At 42.6% G+C, this 24,311-nt stretch overlaps 1 long non-coding RNA gene across 1 annotated transcript; it reads left to right on the plus strand.

The window, feature by feature from the left end:
• The first annotated feature begins 2,752 nt into the window (after positions 1 to 2,752).
• Positions 2,753 to 24,226, plus strand: LOC140212692 (uncharacterized). The gene is made up of 4 exons (XR_011889776.1): positions 2,753 to 3,613; positions 4,227 to 4,302; positions 19,330 to 19,400; positions 23,145 to 24,226. It is a non-coding gene; the product is annotated as an uncharacterized lncRNA (long non-coding RNA).
• The last annotated feature ends 85 nt before the right edge of the window (positions 24,227 to 24,311 follow it).

Genomic DNA, 24,311 nt, shown 5'->3' on the forward strand with positions numbered 1-24,311 from the left:
GAAGTCACCTCAGTAGCCCTCGCAAATCTCCCCGCCAGGATATTGGTCCCCCTAGGATTCAAGTGTAACCCGTCCTTTTTGTACAGGTCACACCTGCGCCAAAAGAGGTCCCAATGATCCAAAAACTTGAATCCCTGCCCCCTGCTCCAATCCCTCAGCCACGCATTTATCCTCCACCTCATTGCATTCCTACTCTCACTGTCGCATGGCACAGGCAGTAATCCCGAGATTACTATCTTTGTGGACCTTTTTCTCAACTCCCTTCCTAACTCCCTATATTCTCCTTTCAGGACCTCTCCCCTTTTCCTACCTATATCATTGGTACCTATATGTACCACGATCTCTGGCTCCTCTCCCTCCCACTTCAGAATATCTTGGACGCGATCAGAAATATCCTGGACCCTGGCACCAGGGAGGCAAATTACCATCCGGGTCTCCGGACTGCATCCACAGAATTGCCTTTCTGACCCCCTTACTATCGAGTCCCCTATTAGTACTGCCCTCCTCTTCCTTTCCCTACCCTTCTGATACATAGAAACAGAGAAAATAGGTGCAGGAGTAGGCCATTCAGCCCTTCGAGCCTGCACCACCATTCAGTATTGATCATGGCTGATCACCCAACTCAGAACTCTGTACCAGCCGTCTCTCCATACCCGCTGATCCCTTTAGCCACAAGGGCCATATCTAACTCCCTCTTAAATATAGCCAATGAACTGGCCTCAACTGTTTTCTGTGGCTGAGAATTCCACAGGTTCACCACTCGCTGTGTGAAGAAGTTTTTCCTCATCTCGGTCCTAAAAGGCTTCCCCTTTCTGCTCAAACTGTGACACCTCGTCCTGGACTTCCCCAACATCGGGAACAATCTTCCTGCATCTAGCCTGTCCAATTCCTTTAGGATTTTATATGTTTCAATCAGATCCCCCCTCAATCTTCTAAATTCCAATGAGTATAAGCCTAGTTCATCCAGTCTTTCATCATATGAAAGTCCTGCCATCCCAGGAATCAATCTGGTGAACTTTCTTTGTACTCCCTCTATGGCAAGGATGTCTTTCCTCAGATTAGGGGACCAAAACTGCACACAATACTCCAGGTGTGGTCTCACCAAGGCCTTGTACAACTGCAGTAGTATCTCCCTGCTCCTGTACTCGAATCCTCTCGCTATAAATGCCAGCATACCATTCGCCTTTTTCACCGCCTGCTGTACCTGCCTGCCCACTTTCAATGACTGGCGTATAATGACACCCAGGTCTCGTTGCACCTCCCCTTTTCCTAATCGGCCACCATTCGGATAATAATCTGTTTTCCTGTTTTTGCCACCAAAGTGGATAACTTCACATTTATCCACATTAAATTGCATCTGCCATGAATTTGCCCACTCACCCAACCTATCCAAGTAACCCTGCATCCTCTTAGCATCCTCCTCACAGCCAACACCGCCACCCAGCTTCGTGTCATCCGCAAACTTGGAGATGCTGCATTTAATCCCCTCATCCAAGTCATTAATTTTTTTGTAAACAACTGGGGTCCCAGCACTGAGCCTTACAGTACCCCACTAGTCACTGCCTGCCATTCTGAAAAGGTCCCGTTTATTCCCACTCTTTGCTTCCTGTCTGCCAACCAATTCTCTATCCCCATCAATACCTTACCCCCAATACCATGTGCTTTAAGTTTGCACACTAATGTCCTGTGTGGGACCTTGTCAAAAGCCTTCTGAAAATCCAAATATACCACATCCACTGGTTCTCCCCTATCCACTCTACTAGTTACATCCTCAAAAAATTCTATGAGATTCGTCAGACATGATTTTCCTTTCACAAATCCATGCTGACTTTGTCCGATGATTTCACCGCTTTCCAAATGTGCTGCTATCACATCTTTGATAACTGACTAGCATTTTCCCCACCACCGATGTTAGGCTAACCGGTCTATAATTCCCCGGTTTCTCTCTCCCTCTTTTTTTAAAAAGTGGGGTTACATTAGCCACCCTCCAATCCTCAGGAACTAGTCCAGAATCTAAAGAGTTTTGAAAAATTATCACTAATGCATCTACTATTTCTTGGGCTACTTCCTTAAGCACTCTGGGATGCAGACCATCTGGCCCTGGGGATTTATCTGCCTTTAATCCCTTCAATTTACCTAACACCACTTCCCTACTAACATGTATTTCGCTCAGTTCCTCCATCTCACTGGACCCTCTGTCCCCTACTATTTCTGGAAGATTATTTATGTCCTCCTTAGTGAAGACAGAACCAAAGTAATTATTCAATTGGTCTGCCATGTCCTTGCTCCCCAAAATCAATTCACCTGTTTCTGTCTGTAGGGGACCTACATTTGTCTTAACCAATCTTTTTCTTTTCACATATCTATAAAAGCTTTTACAGTCCGTTTTTATGTTCCCTGCCAGTTTTCTCTCATAATCTTTTTTCCCCTTCCTAATTAAGCCCTTTGTCCTCCTCTGCTGAGCTCTGAACTTCTCCCAGTCCTCAGGTGAGCCACTTTTTCTGGCTAATTTGTATGCTTCTTCTTTGGAATTGATACTATCCCTAATTTCCCTTGTCAGCCACGGGTGCACTACCTTCCTTGATTTATTCTTTTGCCAAACTGGGATGAACAATTGTTGTAGTTCATTCATGCGATCTTTAAATGCTTGCCATTGCATATCCACCGTCAACCCTTTAAGTGTCATTTGCCAGTCTATCTTAGCTAATTCACATCTCATACCTTATGATGTTGTGCAGAACTCCCCAATGGAACGACCATCCACTTCCACTGCTGTATTTGAACAGTTTCAGGCTCCACTCCTATGCCTAAACGTCAACGTGAAGATGACGAAGAGACCAGTGCTGATAATACAGCTCATGGTCAGGATGAGTCTTCAGAACATCAGTCAAAGAAATTGAAACTCACCCAGCGATCAGAAGAGCATGTACAGGAGATGGAAGAAAACACAGATGCAGACGACGAAATGCAGATCCAATCTGAGAACCCGGATTCACAGGACTCTATCACCCAGGTGGTTATTGAAGAATACCCACCTGTCAACTAATGGAAGATAATGAAGAGGCATCTCACCCTTTGGATTTAGACCCTCAACCATTAGAACATCAGCTAAGTACTCAGTATTCACGAAGTTCTCAAACACCAACTGAATACATTATTATTGAGATTGATGAAGATCCAGACAATGAAGAGGACAATGATGATGATACTGGTATTGAGGATGGTGATGGTGTAGATAGTAATGAGGGTAGTCCTGAGGGAGAAGATAATTATGATGATGGCAATGTTGAGGCTGCTGATGGGACAGATCCTAGTACAGATGAACAAGCTAAAAAAGAAAGTTCTCAAGTTTCAGAGGATAATTCTGGAGGTGAAGGTTGTGTCACCACCACGGAATCCTGCACACCAGAAACTCCAAGACAGCAACAGGCAGTTGCTGAAAGACCAGCTTCACGAGCTCGATGCTCACCAAGGAGACCAGCACATCCTCTTCCACCAAGACTTACAATACAACCTCCAGCCCCAGAACTGGGACCACCTGCGCAGAGATTTCCACCAGCGAGGCGACCTTCATCAAGTCGAGGGGGAATTCAGCTTACTCCAGGCATTGGAGGTGTGCAGCAACATTTTTTATATATAATTTTTATTGAGTTTTCAAACATGATTACATGAAATAATAATATCTACGCTCTCCCCCTCCCTTAACCCTTCCCCCCCGATATATACCCCTACCTAAAAGAAAGAAAAGAAAAAGAAAAAAAAAGAAAGAAAGAAAGACTGACTGGATATTGAAAGGTCTCCACATGCTCCATGGGATTCAAAATAAATTTAATATATTTATTTGTTACTTTCCCCAAAGGCCCAACATCTTTATCATTGGAGCACCTAGATATGCCAACCTATCTTTCGTAAAAAAAAAAGACGCCAAATATTCAAAAATGTATCATATTTATCTCTTAAATTATAAGTAATTTTTTCAAGTGGAATACAGCTAAAAATATCATTATTCCAACGATCCATACTTAAATACGAATCCGATTTCCAAGTAACTGCTATAGCCTTCTTGGCTACTGCCAGTGCAATTTTTATAAATTCTTTCTGGTATTTATTCTATTTAAGTTTCAATTTTATCCCTTCAATGTCACCTAATAAAAATAATATCGGGTCATGTGGAAGTTGAGTTCCAGTAATTTGTTCCAATAAATCTCTTAAATTTATCCAAAAAGGTTGAATATTGGAACAGGACCAAGTAGAATGTAAAAAAAGTACCAATTTCTTGATTACACCGAGAACATTGATCAGGTAAGTTTGAAGTTAATCTATTTATTCTTTGCCGTATAATATATAATTGGTGTAAAAAATTATATTCTACTAATCTGAGTCGAACATTTATTGTATTTGTCATACTGTCAAGACAGTCTTGACCAATTTGTTTCATCAATATTAATACTCAAATCCATTTCCCACTTTTGTCTTGACTTGTGAATTCCTTGTTTAAGTGTCTGTTTTTGAATCAGATTATACATAAAAGAAATAATTTTTTAAATTTTTCCTTTTTGAATTAAAATTTCAATTTCATTAGGTTTCGGCAAAAACATTATTTGACCCAGTTGGTCTCTTAAATAAGCCCTTAATTAAGAGACGTCGGGCAGTGCAGCGCGGCAGATTTAAAAGGGCAGAAATCCTGCTTCGGGTTTGATTCGAAGAAGGAGTCTGAGAGTCTGAGTGGGAGTGCCGAGAAAGACATTTTTGAAATTTTCATTATTTTTTTTTTCTCCAACGGCGTTGTGAGAGGCGGGACTGCGCAGGCGTGTGACGTCGGGCTGTGCAGCGCGGCAGATTTAAAAGGAACAGAGCCTCATAGAGCGGGCAGCGTAGTTTGCAGGCGGCGGAGTGAGCAGGGAGCAGAGTGAAGACTTAAGGGCTTCGGCACAACGGGCTTAGGCGGAAACGGGCGAGGCGAGGAAGGTTTGGCATTCATTTTCTGTTGTTATTTGAGGAGAGGGGCAGTATGAGTGTGAGGGCAGTTTGCTGTTCTCGGTGTCGGATGTGGGAGACTCTGGAGTCTCCAAGCCTCCCGGACGTCTACATCTGCACCAAGTGCATCGAGATGCAGCTCCTAAGGGACCGCGTTACGGAACTGGAGCTGCAGCTGGATGACCTTCGTCTGGTCAGGGAGAGTGAGGAGTTGATAGAGAGGAGTTGCAGGCAGGTGGTCACGCCGGGGCCACGGGAGGCAGACAAGTGGGTCACGGTTAGGAGGGGGAAGGGGAAGAGTCAGGTAATAGGGAGTACCCCGGTGGCTGTGCCCCTTAACAACAGGTACTCCTGTTTGAGTACTGTTGGTGGGGACAGCTTACCCGGGGGAAGCGACAGTGGCCGTGCCTCCGGCACAGAGTCTGGCCCTGTAGCTCAGAAGGGTAGGGCAATGAAGAGGAGGGCAGTTGTGATAGGGGACTCGATAGTAAGGGGGTCAGATAGGCGATTCTGTGGATGCAGTCCAGAGACCCGGATGGTAGTTTGCCTCCCTAGTGCCAGGGTCCGGGATACTTCTGATCGTGTCCAAGATATCCTGAAGTGGGAGGGTGAGGAGCCAGAGGTCGTGGTACATATAGGTACCAATGACATAGGTAGGAAAAGGGATGAGGTCCTGAAAGGAGAATATAGGGAGCTAGGAAGGGAGTTGAGAAAAAGGACTGCAAAGGTAGTAATCTCGGGATTACTGCCTGTGCCACGCGACAGTGAGAGTAGGAATGTGATGAGGTGGCGGATAAATGCGTGGCTGAGGGATTGGAGCAGGGGGCAGGGATTCAAGTTTTTGGATCATTGGGATCTCTTTTGGCACAGGCGTGACCTGTACAAAAAGGACGGGTTACACTTGACTCCTAGGGGGACCAATATCCTGGCAGGGAGATTAGCGAGGGCTACTGAGGTGACTTTAAACTAGAATGGTTGGGGGGTGGGAATCAAATTAAAGAGGCAAGGCGTGAGGAGGTTAGTTCACAACAGGGGGATGGGAACAAGTGCAGAGAGACAGAGGGGTGTAAAGTGAGGGTAGAAGCAAAAAGTACTAAGGAGAAAAGTAAAAGTGGCAGGCCGACAAATCCAGGGCAAGCATTAAAAAGGGCCACTTTTCAACATAATTGTATAAGGTCTAAGAGAGTTGTAAAAGAGTGCCTGAAGACTTTGTGTGTCAATGCAAGGAGCATTCGTAATAAGGTGGATGAATTGAAAGTGCAGATTGCTATTAATGATTATGATATAGTTGGGATCACAGAGACATGGCTCCAGGGTGACCAAGGATGGGAGCTCAACGTTCAAGGATATTCAATATTCAGGAGGGATAGACATGAAGGAAGGGGAGGTGGGGTGGCGTTGCTGGTTAAAGAAGAGATTAACGCAATAGAAAGGAAGGACATAAGCCGGGAAGATGTGGAATCGATATGGGTAGAGCTGCGTAACCCTAAGGGGCAGAAGACGCTGGTGGGAGTTGTGTACAGGCCACCTAACAGTAGTAGTGAGGTCGGAGATGGTATGAAACAGGAAATTAGAAATGTGTGCAATAAAGGAACAGCAGTTATAATGGGTGACTTCAATCTGCATGTAGATTGGGTGAACCAAATTGGTAAAGGTGCTGAGGAAGAGGATTTCTTGGAATGTATGCGGGATGGTTTTTTGAACCAACATGTCGAGGAACCAACTAGAGAGCAGGTTATTCTGGACTGGGTTTTGAGCAATGAGGAAGGGTTAATTCGCAATTTTGTCGTGAGAGGCCCCTTGGGTAAGAGTGACCATAATATGGTGGAATTCTTCATTAAGATGGAGAGTGACATCGTTAATTCAGAAACAAAGGTTCTGAACTTAAAGAGGGGTAACTTTGAAGGTATGAGACGTGAATTAGCTAAGATAGACTGGCAAATGACACTTAAAGGATTGACGCTGGATATGCAATGGCAAGCATTTAAAGGTTGCATGGATGAACTACAACAATTGTTCATCCCAGTTTGGCAAAAGAATAAATCAAGGAAGGTAGTGCACCCGTGGCTGACAAGAGAAATTAGGGATAGTATCAATTCCAAAGAAGAAGCATACAAATTAACCAGAGAAAGTGGCTCACCTGAGGACTGGGAGAAGTTCAGAGTTCAGCAGAGGAGGACAAAGGGCTTATTTAGGGAGGGGAAAAAAGATTATGAGAGAAAACTGGCAGGGAGCATAAAACTGACTGTAAAAGCTTTTATAGATATGTGAAAAGGAAAAGACTGGTAAAGACAAAAGTAGGTCCCCTAAAGACAGAAACAGGTGAATTGATTATGGGGAGCAAGGACATGGCAGACCAATTGAATAATTACTTTGGTTCTGTCTTCACTAAGGAGGACATAAATAATCTTCCAGAAATAGTAGGGGACAGAGGGTCCAGTGAGATGGAGGAACTGAGCGACATACATGTTAGTAGGGAAGTGGTGTTAGGTAAATTGAAGGGATTGAAGGCAGATAAATCCCCAGGGCCAGATGGTCTGCATCCCAGAGTGCTTAAGGAAGTAGCCCAAGAAATAGTGGATGCATTAGTGATAATTTTTCAAAACTCGTTAGATTCTGGACTGGTTCCTGAGGATTGGAGGGTGGCTAATGTAACCCCACTTTTTAAAAAAGGAGGGAGAGAGAAACCGGGGAATTATAGACCGGTTAGCCTAACGTCGGTGGTGGGGAAACTGCTGGAGTCAGTTATCAAAGATGTGATAACATCACATTTGGAAAGCGGTGAAATCATCGGACAAAGTCAGCATGGATTTGTGAAGGGAAAATCGTGTCTGACGAATCTCATAGAATTTTTTGTGGATGTAACTAGTAGAGTGGATAGGGGAGAACCAGTGGATGTGGTATATTTGGATTGTCAAAAGGCTTTTGACAAGGTCCCACACAGGAGATTAGTGTGCAAACTTAAAGCACATGGTATTGGGGGTAAGGTATTGATGTGGATGGAGAATTGGTTAGCAGACAGGAAGCAAAGAGTGGGAATAAACGGGACCTTTTCAGAATGGCAGGCGGTGACTAGTAGGGTACCGCAAGGCTCAGTGCTGGGACCCCAGTTGTTTACAATATATATTAATGACTTGGATGAGGGAATTAAATGCAGCATCTCCAAGTTTGCGGATGACACGAAGCTGGGTGGCAGTGTTAGCTGTGAGGAGGATGCTAAGAGGATGCAGGGTGACTTGGATAGGTTGGGTGAGTGGGCAAATTCATGGCAGATGCAATTTAATGTGGATAAATGTGAAGTTATCCACTTTGGTGGCAGAAATAGGAAAACAGATTATTATCTGAATGGTGGCCGATTAGGAAAAGGGGAGGTGCAACGAGACCTGGGTGTCATTATACACCAGTCATTGAAAGTGGGCATGCAGGTACAGCAGGCGGTGAAAAAGGCGAATGGTTTGCTGGCATTTATAGCGAGAGGATTCGAGTACAGGAGCAGGGAGGTACTACTGCAGTTGTACAAGGCCTTGGTGAGACCACACCAGGAGTATTGTGTGCAGTTTTGGTCCCCTAATCTGAGGAAAGACATCCTTGCCATAGAGAGAGTACAAAGAAGGTTCACCAGATTGATTCCTGGGATGGCAGGACTTTCATATGAAGAAAGACTGGATGAACTGGGTTTGTACTCGCTGGAATTTAAAAGATTGAGGGGGGATCTGATTGAAACGCATAAAATCCTAAAGGGATCGGACAGGCTAGATGCAGGAAGATTGTTCCCGATGTTGGGGAAGTCCAGAACGAGGGGTCACAGTTTGAGGATAAAGGGGAAGCCTTTTAGGACCGAGATTAGGAAAAACTTCTTCACACAGAGAGTGGTGAATCTGTGGAATTCTCTGCCACAGGAAACAGTTGAGGCCAGTTCATTGGCTATATTTAAGAGGGAGTTAGATATGGCCCTTGTGGCTACGGGGATCGGGGCTATGGAGGGAAGGCTGGGGCGGGGTTCTGAGTTGGATGATCAGCCATGATCATAATAAATGGCGGTGCAGGCTTGAAGGGCCGAATGGCCTACTCCTGCACCTATTTTCTATGTTTCTATGTTAATTGAAGATAACAAAAGAGCGTGTTATTTGATATTTTATATTTATTCTTTAATTGTTCAAATGACATCAATATACCTCCTTCATAACAGTCTCCAATACATCTAATGCCTTTTTTGGTACCAATTATATAAAAGTTGATTATCCATTGTAAAAGGAATAAGTCCGTTTTGGATCAAAGGTCTTCTTGCTGGTAAAGATTTCTTCATTTCATCATCAACATTTATCTTATTCCATAGATCAATCAAATGTTTTAATATAGGAGATTTTTTCTTTTCCCGTAGCCATTTAGATTCCCATTTCTATATAAAATCTTCGGGTATATTTTCTCCTATCTTATCTAATTCTATTCTAATCCATGCCGGTTTTTGTTCGTCAAAGAAAGATGCAATAAATCTAAGTTGATTTGCTTTGTAATAATTCTTAAAATTTGGAAGTTGTAACCCTCCTAACTCAAATTTCCATGTCAATTTTTCCAATGATATTCTTGACATAGAAACATAGAAAATAGGTGCAGGAGTAGGCCATTCGGCCCTTCGAGCCTGCACCGCCATTTATTATGATCATGGCTGATCATCCAACTCAAAACCCCGCCCCAGCCTTCCCTCCATACCCCCTGATCCCCGTAGCCACAAGGGCCATATCTAACTCCCTCTTAAATATAGCCAATGTACTGGCCTCAACTGCTTCCTGTGGCAGAGAATTCCACAGATTCACCACTCTCTGAGTGAAGAAGTTTTTCTTAATCTCGGTCCTAAAAGGCTTCCCCTTTATCCTCAAACTGTGACCCCTTGTTCTGGACTTCCCCAACATCGGGAACAATCTTCCTGCATCTAGCCTGTCCAATCCCTTTAGGATTTTATACGTTTCAATCAGATCCCCCCTCAATCTTCTAAATTCCAACGAGTACAAGCCCAGTTCATCCAGTCTTTCTTCATATGAAAGTCCTGCCATCCCAGGAATCAATCTGGTGAACCTTCTTTGTACTCCCTCTATGGCAAGGATGTCATTCCTCAGATTAGGGGACCAAAACTGCACACAATACTCCAGGTGTGGTCTCACCAAGGCCTTGTACAACTGCAATAGTACCTCCCTGCTCCTGTACTCAAATCCTCTCGCTATAAATGCCAGCATACCATTCGCCTTTTTCACCGCCTGCTGTACCTGCATGCCCACTTTCAATGACTGGTGTATAATGACACCCAGGTCTCGTTGCACCTCCCCTTTTCCTAATCGGCCACCATTCAGATAATAATCTGTTTTCCTATTTTTGCTACCAAAGTGGATAACTTCACATTTATCCACATTAAATTGCATCTGCCATGAATTTGCCCACTCACCCAACCTATCCAAGTCACTCTGCATCCTCTTAGCATCCTCCTCACAGCTAACACTGCCACCCAGCTTCGTGTCATCCGCAAACTTGAGATGCTGCATTTAATTCCCTCATCCAAGTCATGAATATATATTGTAAACAACTGGGGTCCCAGCACTGAGCCTTGCGGTACCCCACTAGTCACCGCCTGCCATTCTGAAAAGGTCCCGTTTATTCCCACTCTTTGCTTCCTGTCTGCTAACCAATTCTCCATCCACATCAATACCTTACCCCCAATACCATGTGCTTTAAGTTTGCACACTAATCTCCTGTGTGGGACCTTGTCAAAAGCCTTTTGAAAATCCAAATATACCACATCCACTGGTTCTCCCCTATCCACTCTACTAGTTACATCCACAAAAAATTCTATGAGATTTGTCAGACATGATTTTCCCTGCACAAATCCATGCTGACTTTGTCCGATGATTTCACCGCTTTCCAAATGTGATGTTATCACATCTTTGATAACTGACTCCAGCAGTTTCCCCACCACCGACGTTAGGCTAACCGGCCTATAATTCCCTGGTTTCTCTCTCCCTCCTTTTTTTAAAAAGTGGGGTTACATTAGCCACCCTCTAATCCTCAGGAACTAGTCCAGAATCTAACGAGTTTTGAAAAATTATCACTAATGCATCCACTATTTCTTGGACATCTTACCTTTCCAAAGAAATTTCCTCACACATTTATTTAACTCTTGAAAAAATTCTGTGGCAGTTGTATTGGTAGTGTTTGAAATAAATACTATGATCTAGGAAATATATTCATTTTTGCAGCATTGACTCTACCCACTAATGTTATTGATAATATCATCCATCTTCTTGAATTTTTTTCAATAGTGGTAAATAATTCAATTTATATAAATTCTTTATATCATTATGAAGTCTTATTCCTAAATACTTTATACCATTTATCGGCCATCTAAATTGGGTAGCTAATCGACATTGACTTTTTTGAACCAACATGTCGAGGAACCAACTAGAGAGCAGGCTATTCTGGACTGGGTTTTGAGCAATGAGGACGGGTTAATTAGCAACCTTGTCGTGAGAGGCCCCTTGGGTAAGAGTGACCATAATATGGTGGAATTCTTCATTAAGATGGAGAGTGACAGAGTTAATTCAGAAACAAAGGTTCTGAACTTAAAGAGGGGTAACTTTGAAGGTATGAGATGTGAATTAGCTAAGATAGACTGGCAAATGACACTTAAAGGATTGACGGTGGATATGCAATGGCAAGCATTTAAAGGTTGCATGGATGAACTACAACAATTGTTCATCCCAGTTTGGCAGAAGAATAAATCAAGGAAGGTAGTGCACCCTTGGCTGACAAGAGAAATTAGGGATAGTATCAATTCCAAAGAAGAAGCATACAAATTAGCCAGAGAAAGTGGCTCACCTGAGGACTGGGAGAAATTCAGAGTTCAGCAGAGGAGGACAAAGGGCTTATTTAGGAAGGGGAAAAAAGATTATGAGAGAAAACTGGCAGGGAACATAAAACTGACTGTAAAAGCTTTTATAGATACGTAAAAAGGAAAAGACTGGTAAAGACAAATGTAGGTCCCCTGCAGACAGAAACAGGTGAATTGATTATGGGGAGCAAGGACATGGCAGACCAATTGAATAATTACTTTGGTTCTGTCTTCACTAAGGAGGACATAAATAATCTTCCAGAATTAGTAAAGGACAGAGGGTCCAGTGAGATGGAGGAACTGAGCGAAATACATGTTAGTAGGGAAGTGGTGTTAGGTAAATTGAAGGGATTGAAGGCAGATAAATCCCCAGGGCCAGATGGTCTGCATCCCAGAGTGCTTAAGGAAGTAGCCCAAGAAATAGTGGATGCATTAGTGATAATTTTTCAAAACTCGTTAGATTCTGGACTAGTTCCTGAGGATTGGAGGGTGGCTAATGTAACCCCACTTTTTAAAAAAGGAGGGAGAGAGAAACCGGGGAATTATAGACCGGTTAGCCTAACGTCGGTGGTGGGGAAACTGCTGGAGTCAGTTGTCAAGGATGTGATAACAGCATATTTGGAAAGCGGTGAAATGATCCGACAACGTCAGCATGGATTTGTGAAAGGAAAATCATGTCTGATGAATCTCATAGAATTTTTTGTGGATGTAACTAGTAGAGTGGATAGGGGAGAACCAGTGGATGTGGTATATTTGGATTTTCAGAAGGCTTTTGACAAGGTCCCACACAGGAGATTAGTGTGCAAACTTAAAGCACACGGTATTGGGGGTAAGGTATTGATGTGGATGGAGAATTGGTTAGCAGACAGGAAGCAAAGAGTGGGAATAAACGGGACCTTTTCAGAATGGCAGGCGGTGACTAGTGGGGTACCGCAAGGCTCAGTGCTGGGACCCCAGTTGTTTACAATATATATTCATGACTTGGATGAGGGAATTAAATGCAGCATCTCCAAGTTTGCGGATGACACGAAGCTGGGTGGCAGTGTTAGCTGTGAGGAGGATGCTAAGAGGATGCAGGGTGACTTGGATAGGTTGGGTGAGTGGGCAAATTCATGGCAGATGCAATTTAATGTGGATAAATGTGAAGTTATCCACTTTGGTGGCAGAAATAGGAAAACAGATTATTATCTGAATGGTGGCCGATTAGGAAAAGGGGAGGTGCAACGAGACCTGGGTGTCATTATACACCAGTCATTGAAAGTGGGCATGCAGGTACAGCAGGCGGTGAAAAAGGCGAATGGTTTGCTGGCATTTATAGCGAGAGGATTCGAGTACAGGAGCAGGGAGGTACTACTGCAGTTGTACAAGGCCTTGGTGAGACCACACCAGGAGTATTGTGTGCAGTTTTGGTCCCCTAATCTGAGGAAAGACATCCTTGCCATAGAGAGAGTACAAAGAAGGTTCACCAGATTGATTCCTGGGATGGCAGGACTTTCATATGAAGAAAGACTGGATGAACTGGGTTTGTACTCGCTGGAATTTAAAAGATTGAGGGGGGATCTGATTGAAACGCATAAAATCCTAAAGGGATCGGACAGGCTAGATGCAGGAAGATTGTTCCCGATGTTGGGGAAGTCCAGAACGAGGGGTCACAGTTTGAGGATAAAGGGGAAGCCTTTTAGGACCGAGATTAGGAAAAACTTCTTCACACAGAGAGTGGTGAATCTGTGGAATTCTCTGCCACAGGAAACAGTTGAGGCCAGTTCATTGGCTATATTTAAGAGGGAGTTAGATATGGCCCTTGTGGCTACGGGGATCGGGGCTATGGAGGGAAGGCTGGGGCGGGGTTCTGAGTTGGATGATCAGCCATGATCATAATAAATGGCGGTGCAGGCTTGAAGGGCCGAATGGCCTACTCCTGCACCTATTTTCTATGTTTCTATGTTAATTGAAGATAACAAAAGAGCGTGTTATTTGATATTTTATATTTATTCTTTAATTGTTCAAATGACATCAATATACCTCCTTCATAACAGTCTCCAATACATCTAATGCCTTTTTTGGTACCAATTATATAAAAGTTGATTATCCATTGTAAAAGGAATAAGTCCGTTTTGGATCAAAGGTCTTCTTGCTGGTAAAGATTTCTTCATTTCATCATCAACATTTATCTTATTCCATAGATCAATCAAATGTTTTAATATAGGAGATTTTTTCTTTTCCCGTAGCCATTTAGATTCCCATTTCTATATAAAATCTTCGGGTATATTTTCTCCTATCTTATCTAATTCTATTCTAATCCATGCCGGTTTTTGTTCGTCAAAGAAAGATGCAATAAATCTAAGTTGATTTGCTTTGTAATAATTCTTAAAATTTGGAAGTTGTAACCCTCCTAACTCAAATTTCCATGTCAATTTTTCCAATGATATTCTTGACATAGAAACATAGAAAATAGGTGCAGGAGTAGGCCATTCGGCCCTTCGAGCCTGCACCGCCATTTATTATGATCATGGCTGATCATCCAACTCAAAACCCCGCCCCAGCCTTCCCTCCATACCCCCTGATCCCCGTAGCCACAAGGGCCATATCTAACTCCCTCTTAAATATAGCCAATGTACTGGCCTCAACTGCTTCCTGTGGCAGAGAATTCCACAGATTCACCACTCTCTGAGTGAAGAAGTTTTTCTTAATCTCGGTCCTAAAAGGCTTCCCCTTTATCCTCAAACTGTGACCCCTTGTTCTGGACTTCCCCAACATCGGGAACAATCTTCCTGCATCTAGCCTGTCCAATCCCTTTAGGATTTTATACGTTTCAATCAGATCCCCCCTCAATCTTCTAAATTCCAACGAGTACAAGCCCAGTTCATCCAGTCTTTCTTCATATGAAAGTCCTGCCATCCCAGGAATCAATCTGGTGAACCTTCTTTGTACTCCCTCTATGGCAAGGATGTCATTCCTCAGATTAGGGGACCAAAACTGCACACAATACTCCAGGTGTGGTCTCACCAAGGCCTTGTACAACTGCAATAGTACCTCCCTGCTCCTGTACTCAAATCCTCTCGCTATAAATGCCAGCATACCATTCGCCTTTTTCACCGCCTGCTGTACCTGCATGCCCACTTTCAATGACTGGTGTATAATGACACCCAGGTCTCGTTGCACCTCCCCTTTTCCTAATCGGCCACCATTCAGATAATAATCTGTTTTCCTATTTTTGCTACCAAAGTGGATAACTTCACATTTATCCACATTAAATTGCATCTGCCATGAATTTGCCCACTCACCCAACCTATCCAAGTCACTCTGCATCCTCTTAGCATCCTCCTCACAGCTAACACTGCCACCCAGCTTCGTGTCATCCGCAAACTTGAGATGCTGCATTTAATTCCCTCATCCAAGTCATGAATATATATTGTAAACAACTGGGGTCCCAGCACTGAGCCTTGCGGTACCCCACTAGTCACCGCCTGCCATTCTGAAAAGGTCCCGTTTATTCCCACTCTTTGCTTCCTGTCTGCTAACCAATTCTCCATCCACATCAATACCTTACCCCCAATACCATGTGCTTTAAGTTTGCACACTAATCTCCTGTGTGGGACCTTGTCAAAAGCCTTTTGAAAATCCAAATATACCACATCCACTGGTTCTCCCCTATCCACTCTACTAGTTACATCCACAAAAAATTCTATGAGATTTGTCAGACATGATTTTCCCTGCACAAATCCATGCTGACTTTGTCCGATGATTTCACCGCTTTCCAAATGTGATGTTATCACATCTTTGATAACTGACTCCAGCAGTTTCCCCACCACCGACGTTAGGCTAACCGGCCTATAATTCCCTGGTTTCTCTCTCCCTCCTTTTTTTAAAAAGTGGGGTTACATTAGCCACCCTCTAATCCTCAGGAACTAGTCCAGAATCTAACGAGTTTTGAAAAATTATCACTAATGCATCCACTATTTCTTGGACATCTTACCTTTCCAAAGAAATTTCCTCACACATTTATTTAACTCTTGAAAAAATTCTGTGGCAGTTGTATTGGTAGTGTTTGAAATAAATACTATGATCTAGGAAATATATTCATTTTTGCAGCATTGACTCTACCCACTAATGTTATTGATAATATCATCCATCTTCTTGAATTTTTTTCAATAGTGGTAAATAATTCAATTTATATAAATTCTTTATATCATTATGAAGTCTTATTCCTAAATACTTTATACCATTTATCGGCCATCTAAATTGGGTAGCTAATCGACATTGACTTTTTTGAACCAACATGTCGAGGAACCAACTAGAGAGCAGGCTATTCTGGACTGGGTTTTGAGCAATGAGGACGGGTTAATTAGCAACCTTGTCGTGAGAGGCCCCTTGGGTAAGAGTGACCATAATATGGTGGAATTCTTCATTAAGATGGAGAGTGACAGAGTTAATTCAGAAACAAAGGTTCTGAACTTAAAGAGGGGTAACTTTGAAGGTATGAGATGTGAATTAGCTAAGATAGACTGGCAAATGACACTTAAAGGATTGACGGTGGATATGCAATGGCAAGCATTTAAAGGTTGCATGGATGAACTACAACAATTGTTCATCCCAGTTTGGCAGAAGAATAAATCAAGGAAGGTAGTGCACCCTTGGCTGACAAGAGAAATTAGGGATAGTATCAATTCCAAAGAAGAAGCATACAAATTAGCCAGAGAAAGTGGCTCACCTGAGGACTGGGAGAAATTCAGAGTTCAGCAGAGGAGGACAAAGGGCTTATTTAGGAAGGGGAAAAAAGATTATGAGAGAAAACTGGCAGGGAACATAAAACTGACTGTAAAAGCTTTTATAGATACGTAAAAAGGAAAAGACTGGTAAAGACAAATGTAGGTCCCCTGCAGACAGAAACAGGTGAATTGATTATGGGGAGCAAGGACATGGCAGACCAATTGAATAATTACTTTGGTTCTGTCTTCACTAAGGAGGACATAAATAATCTTCCAGAATTAGTAAAGGACAGAGGGTCCAGTGAGATGGAGGAACTGAGCGAAATACATGTTAGTAGGGAAGTGGTGTTAGGTAAATTGAAGGGATTGAAGGCAGATAAATCCCCAGGGCCAGATGGTCTGCATCCCAGAGTGCTTAAGGAAGTAGCCCAAGAAATAGTGGATGCATTAGTGATAATTTTTCAAAACTCGTTAGATTCTGGACTAGTTCCTGAGGATTGGAGGGTGGCTAATGTAACCCCACTTTTTAAAAAAGGAGGGAGAGAGAAACCGGGGAATTATAGACCGGTTAGCCTAACGTCGGTGGTGGGGAAACTGCTGGAGTCAGTTGTCAAGGATGTGATAACAGCATATTTGGAAAGCGGTGAAATGATCCGACAACGTCAGCATGGATTTGTGAAAGGAAAATCATGTCTGATGAATCTCATAGAATTTTTTGTGGATGTAACTAGTAGAGTGGATAGGGGAGAACCAGTGGATGTGGTATATTTGGATTTTCAGAAGGCTTTTGACAAGGTCCCACACAGGAGATTAGTGTGCAAACTTAAAGCACACGGTATTGGGGGTAAGGTATTGATGTGGATGGAGAATTGGTTAGCAGACAGGAAGCAAAGAGTGGGAATAAACGGGACCTTTTCAGAATGGCAGGCGGTGACTAGTGGGGTACCGCAAGGCTCAGTGCTGGGACCCCAGTTGTTTACAATATATATTCATGACTTGGATGAGGGAATTAAATGCAGCATCTCCAAGTTTGCGGATGACACGAAGCTGGGTGGCAGTGTTAGCTGTGAGGAGGATGCTAAGAGGATGCAGGGTGACTTGGATAGGTTGGGTGAGTGGGCAAATTCATGGCAGATGCAATTTAATGTGGATAAATGTGAAGTTATCCACTTATCCACTTTGGTGGCAAAAATAGGAAAACAGATTATTATCTGAATGGTGGCAGATTAGGAAAAGGGGAGGTGCAACGAGACCTGGGTGTCATTATACACCAGTCATTGAAAGTGGGCATGCAGGTACACCAGGCGGTGAAAAAGGCGAATGGTATGCTGGCATTTATAGCGAGAGGATTCGAGTACAGGAGCAGGGAGGTACTACTGCAGTTGTACAAGGCCTTGGTGAGACCACACCTGGAGTATTGTGTGCAGTTTTGGTCCCCTAATCTGAGGAAAGACATCCTTGCCATAGAGAGAGTACAAAGAAGGTTCACCAGATTGATTCCTGGGATGGCAGGACTTTCATATGAAGAAAGACTGGATGAACTGGGCTTGTACTCGTTGGAATTTAGAAGATTGAGGGGGGATCTGATTGAAACGTATAAGATCCAAAAGGGATTGGACAGGCTAGATGCAGGAAGATTGTTCCTGATGTTGGGGAAGTCCAGAACGAGGGGCCACAGTTTGAGGATAGAGGGGAAGCCTTTTAGGACCGAGATTAGGAAAAACTTCTTCACACAGAGAGTGGTGAATCTGTGGAATTCTCTGCCACAGGAAACAGTTGAGGCCAGTTCATTGGCTATATTTAAGAGGGAGTTAGATATGGCCCTTGTGGCTACGGGGGTCAGGGGGTATGGAGGGAAGGCTGGAGCGGGGTTCTGAGTTGGATGATCAGCCATGATCATAATAAATGGCGGTGCAGGCTTGAAGGGCCGAATGGCCTACTCCTGCACCTATTTTCTATGTTTCTATAATCTCCTTGAGTAAGAGGTAAGATTTCACTTTTATCCCAATTACACTCTGATACTTTCCCATATTCTTCCAGTCCAGAAGGTAGTTTACGTAACAAATGCAGTGGGTTTGTTAAATAAATCAAAACATCATCAGCAAATAAATTAATCTTATATTCCTCCTGATTAACTCTAAAACCCTTAATATCTGAATCAATTCTAATTAGTTCTGCTAATGGTTCTCTTGCCAATACAAGTAAAGCAGGTGATAATGGTCAACATTGTCTAGTTGACCTTTTTAACTGGAATGGTGTTGAAATTTGACTATTTGTCACTACTTTAGCGTTAAGATTAGTGTTTAAGGTTTTAATCCAGTTTATAAAAGGTACTCCTAACCCATATTTTTCTAATACTTTAAATAAAAAATCCCATTCCAATCTATCAAGTGCTTTTTCTGCATCCAAGGCTACTACCATACTTATTTCCTCCCTTTTTTGTGCCAAATGAATTATACTAAGTAGCCGAGTTACATTATCTGCCAATTGTCTATTTTAATAACTCCTGTTTGATCCATATGTATTAATTTTGATAAATATTTAGATAATCAATTAGATAAAATTTTTGCTATTATTTTATAATCCGTGTTCAACAAAGAAATAGGCCTATATGATGCTGGTTTGAAAGGATCTCTACCTTTTTTTGCAATACTATTACAATCACTGTTGAGAAAGATTCTGGGAGTTTATGTATTTTTTCCACTTGACGTATTAACTCCATAAAAGGAGAAATTAATAAATCTTTAAACTTTTTATAAAATTCAGGCGGAAAACCATCCTCTCCTGGAGATTTATTACTTTGAAGTGATCCTAAAGCTTCTTCAACCTCTTTTAAGGTAAAAGGCATATCTAATCCTTTCTGTTCTTCCAAATTGAATTTTGGACGAGTTATTTGTGATAAAGATCTTTCTATCTCATTAACATCGTTTTGTGATTCCGATTGATATAATTCAGAGTAGAAACTTTTGAAGGTTTCATTAATTTCTAAAGGTTTATAGTTTTGTAATTTTATTTGCACTTGTTCTAATTGCATTTATCGTTTTGGAAGCCTGTTCTGTTTTCAACTGCCAAGCAAGAATTCTGTGTGATCTCTCACCTAACTCATAATACCTTTGCTTAGTTCTCATGATTTCTTTTTCTGTTCGATGTGCCTGAAGCGTGTATTATATTGTAACTTCTTATTGACAAGTTGTCTTGGTTTTTCTTCTATCATATGTCTTTGAGATTCTTTTTCTAATTTTGTAATCTCTTTTTCCAATTGATCTAATTTTACCATATATTCCTTCTTAATTTTAGACGTATAACTTATTATCTGACCCCTCAAATATGCTTTCGTCGCATCCCATAATACAAATTTATCATCAACTGAATGACAGTTTGTATCCAAAAAAAAAATTGGATCTGTTTTTTCATAAAATCACAAAAATCTTGACATTTTAATAATATTGAATTAAATCTCCATCTATAAGTTGCTTCTTCCTTTTCCGTCATTATTATTGTCATTAATAAAGCCATAGTCATACTTTATTGATCCCAGGGGGAACTTAGTTTTTGTTACAGTTGCACCATAAATAATAAATAGTAATAGAACCATAAATAGTTAAATAGTACTCTGTAAATTATGCCAGTAAATTATGAAATAAGTCCAGGACCAGCCTATCGGCACAGGGTGTCTAACCCTCCAAGGGAGGAGTTGAAAAGTTTGATGGCCACAGGCAGGAATGACTTCCTATGACGCTCCGTGCTGCATCTTGAAGGAATGAGTCTCTGGCTGAATGTACTCCTGTGCCCACCCAGTACATTATGTGGTGGATGGGAGACATTCACCAAGATGTCATGCAACTTAGACAGCATCCTCTTTTCAGACACCACCGTGAGAGAGTCCATTTCCATCCCCACAACATCACTGGCCTTATGAATAAGTTTGTTGATTCTGTTGGTGTCTGCTACTCTCAGCCTGCTGCCCCAGCACACAACAGCAAACATGATAGCACTGGCCACCACAGACTTGTAGAACATCCTCAGCATCGTCCGACAGACGTTAAAGGACCTCAGTCTCCTCAGGAAATAGAGACGGCTCTGACCCTTCTTGTAGACAGCCACAGTGTTCTTTGACCAGTCCAGTTTATTTGTCAATATGTATCCCCAGCTATTTCTAATCCTCCACCATGTCCACACTGACCCCCTGGATGGAAACAGGGGTCACCGGTACCTTAGCTCTCCTCAGGTCTACCACCAGCTCCGTAGTCTTTTTCACATTAAGCTGCAGATAATTCTGCTGACACCATGTGACAAAGTTTCCTACAGTAGCCCAGTACTCAGCCTCACCTCCCTTGCTGATGCATCCAGCTATGGCAGAGTAATCAGAAAACTTCTGAAGATGAGAAGACTCTGTGCAGTAGTTGAAGTCCGAGGTGTAAATGGTGAAGAGAAAGGGAGACAAGACAGTCCCCTGTGGAGCCCCAGTGCTGCTGATCACTCTGTCGGACACACTGTGTTGCAAGCACACGTACTGTGGTCTGCCAGTCAGGTAATCAAGAATCCATGACACCAGGGAAGCATCCACCTGCATCGCTGTCAGCTTCTCCCCCAGCAGAGCAGGGCGGATGGTGTTGAACGCACTGGAGAAGTCAAAAAACATGACCCTCACAGGGCTCGCTGGCTTGTCCAGGTGGGCGTAGACACGGTTCAGCAGGTAGAAGATGGCATCCTCAACTCTTAGTCGGGGCTGGTAGGCAAACTGGAGGGGATCTAAGGAGAGCGATCTGACAATATTCTCACTTTATATTCCATATTTTTCACTCTGTCTTGAATATTCATTCATAATAGAAAAAGATCTATCCTTCAGTAAGTTTTATGTCTGTTAGAATAGAACAAATAGTCTCTTTCTTTGGGGTTAATTTTTCTCCATATATCAAGCAAATTTAAATCTTTTACCGATGATAAAGTTAGTTTTACTACTTTCGATTTTGTAACAGCCTTGGTTGATCTATCTAAGACTGGGTCTAGGTAAAAGTTAGTCTCCACCTATTAATATTTTATCATGTGCGTCAGCTAAATTCAAAAAAGCTTCTTGTATAAATTTTGCATCATTTTCATTTGGTGCATAAATATTGATGAGGGTCCATAATTTGGAAAAAAGTTGGCAGTGTATAATCATATATCTCCCCGCAGAATCAGTTATTACATTTTGTATTCTAATTGGTAACGTTTTATTGATCAATATTGCTACTCCCCTCACTTTTGAACTAAATGAAGCTGCAACAACACTTCCCACCCAGTCTCTCTTTAATTTCTGATGTTCTGTTTCTGTTGAGTGTGCTTCCTGCAAGAAGGCTATATCTACCTTCATTTTCTTAATGTGTGTTAAAATTCTGTTTCTTTTCACCGGTCCGTTAAGCCCATTAACCTTAAAACTCAAAAAATTCAATAAGTTAGTCATTATTCCTAACCAAATTACTCCAATCTAAAACATTACTTAACACCTCAACTCTCATAGTTTCTTGGGGAATCTCTTTAAACTTCACCATGTTGCTGTGTTCCCCCCCCCCCCATCATCCAGGCAAAAAGAAATAAAGGATAGATATGATATAAAAAGAAAAATAACAAAATGCCCCCCTACTAATGTTGTGAGTGAAAAAAACCCCCTCCATTTTGCGGGTCATGGCTGTCGCCACGATTGCACACATGAATCCCGTAGCGATTGGTCAGTATTTCTTCCAGCTCCCTGTAACAAAAAAAATTATAAATATATTAAAAGAAATTTAATGTCACTATTCCCAACTAATATTCCTCAAACTTTTACATTTCTTCCCCTCTATCACATATTTAATAATACATTTATATATTTTTCCACCTTTAAAAATCCACCAAGTGTATTCCCTGTCCCAGCCTTCATCTTTAATCCATCTCACTCCCCTAGATTTCTTCTTGTGTCTGGTGAATATTCAAAGATTCTGGCACAAACTCCTCCGCTTTCCGGTAATCATCAAAAAATCTTCTTTCTCCGCCAGGCAAAAAAATCTTCAAGGTTGCAGGATAGCACAGTATAAATTGATAACCATGATCGCATAGGACTTTTTTCACTGGGTTGAACTTCTTCCTTCTCTTCATAACTTATGTCAGGGTAGAAAAAAATTTTGTTCCCTTCAATGGCCCTTTTCTATTCTTGGCAGCTTGGGCAGCCACCTGTAGATTCCTTTCTTTGCCTTGAAATCTCAAACAATTTATTAAAATTGGTCGCGGATTTTGGTCATGTTGTGGTTTTGCCTACTTCTTTACGCATGCGCAATTCCCGCTTCGTCTTCCCAGGGACGGCTGCTGCCGCCATTGCCCCCTGTTCTTCAACGCCAGAGATAAAATGTGTCTCCTCCGAAGGAGATCCAACCTGAGCCCGAGGTTCCATCGCTGTAATAGGCCCTTTTTCCTTCCCATCTCGCGGGGACTTCAAAACCGCAGTTTTCCTCTGTTGCTGTTTACGAGGCATATCGTAAAATAGTCTTGACTAGTTTATAAGTAGTTCTTAAAAACTATTTATTAACTCTTCTTTGTTTAAACAGTACTTTGCTGCTTTTTTACAGGAGAGCTGGATTTACAGGTCTCAATCCCACGTCATCACGTGACGTCCCCCTGACATTTTGTTGATGAAGATGACAGAATGGTGCCCAGTACTTGTTGTGCCCCACCGATCAGATGGGTTTGCAGAAGCCATTCATTCTCCCCAGGTTGCAGGAGTACCTCAATTTAGGTTTGGACCACCCGAAGATAGGAATCAAACTGGTTGAAGTCAGTCTGATCTGGGGCAATTGGCCTCACAAGGAGGTTTAGCAATGTATGAAACACCAATTTACCTTGCTGCTGTTCACGAAGATGAATCTGGAGGCTGCAGTGTACCGAGCACACCGCTGCAAGTTCATGCACCAGTGACTGTTTTCAGTGAGGGACCACAAACAGATATAACTGAGCATGCCTCCCAGTCTGTTCCTATGGTTGCAACATGCACCAGCAATCTGTCCAGCACAGTTGAATCTGGAGGTGGTGATGATGACCCAGGACCCCAAGCCTCGAGGATCCCGCAGCCAAGCTCAAGACCCAAGTCCCCAGCCTCAAGCCATGTCATGTCCTTGCCCGGTTCCGGGGTCCGAGCCCGAGGCAAGACCCAGGTTCTGGGTCCTTGTCCAGTCTCGGGCTCGTAGTCCAAGCCTAGTCCATGGTTCCTAGTCCTAGTCCCGCTTTCCCTAGCCCAACTCTGCATTCTTGTCCCTGCTCCTTGCCTGAATCGTGTCACGTCCCTACTCTAGTCAAGTCCTGTTCCTTATACTCCAGTGTCTGTGTCTTGCATCTGGGTCTGTTCCCAGCACCCCCATTGTGACAGAAGGAGCAGATCAAGAAGGGCTTAGTTCAGCCGTTGTGTTAGAAATTGAAAGACCTCAGGAGGAAGAATCTGCCCAGCCTTCAGACGAAGCCGATATTCCATCCACTAGCCAGGATCCTCCTAGTTCAGCTGATGCTGCCATCACACAACCTAAACCTTTGTGAAGAGTACAGCTTTATTCACAGATGGGGAGAATTGCAGCTCAAGGGCAACAAATCATTAGCCGAAGAGGTATAAACATTTCAAAGGGAGGAAGAAGAGGCATAAACAGAGGAAATCGTAGCTGAAGAACAGGTACCTAGGTGAAGCGTATTGATCTCTAGTCATTGGTTTGGCTGCTTGCTAAATAAAACAAATTTTTGAACTTGCAAAA

The sequence above is a fragment of the Mobula birostris genome, chromosome 20 (assembly GCF_030028105.1).
Source record: "Mobula birostris isolate sMobBir1 chromosome 20, sMobBir1.hap1, whole genome shotgun sequence".
In the NCBI taxonomy this organism is placed as follows: Eukaryota; Metazoa; Chordata; class Chondrichthyes; order Myliobatiformes; family Myliobatidae; genus Mobula; species Mobula birostris.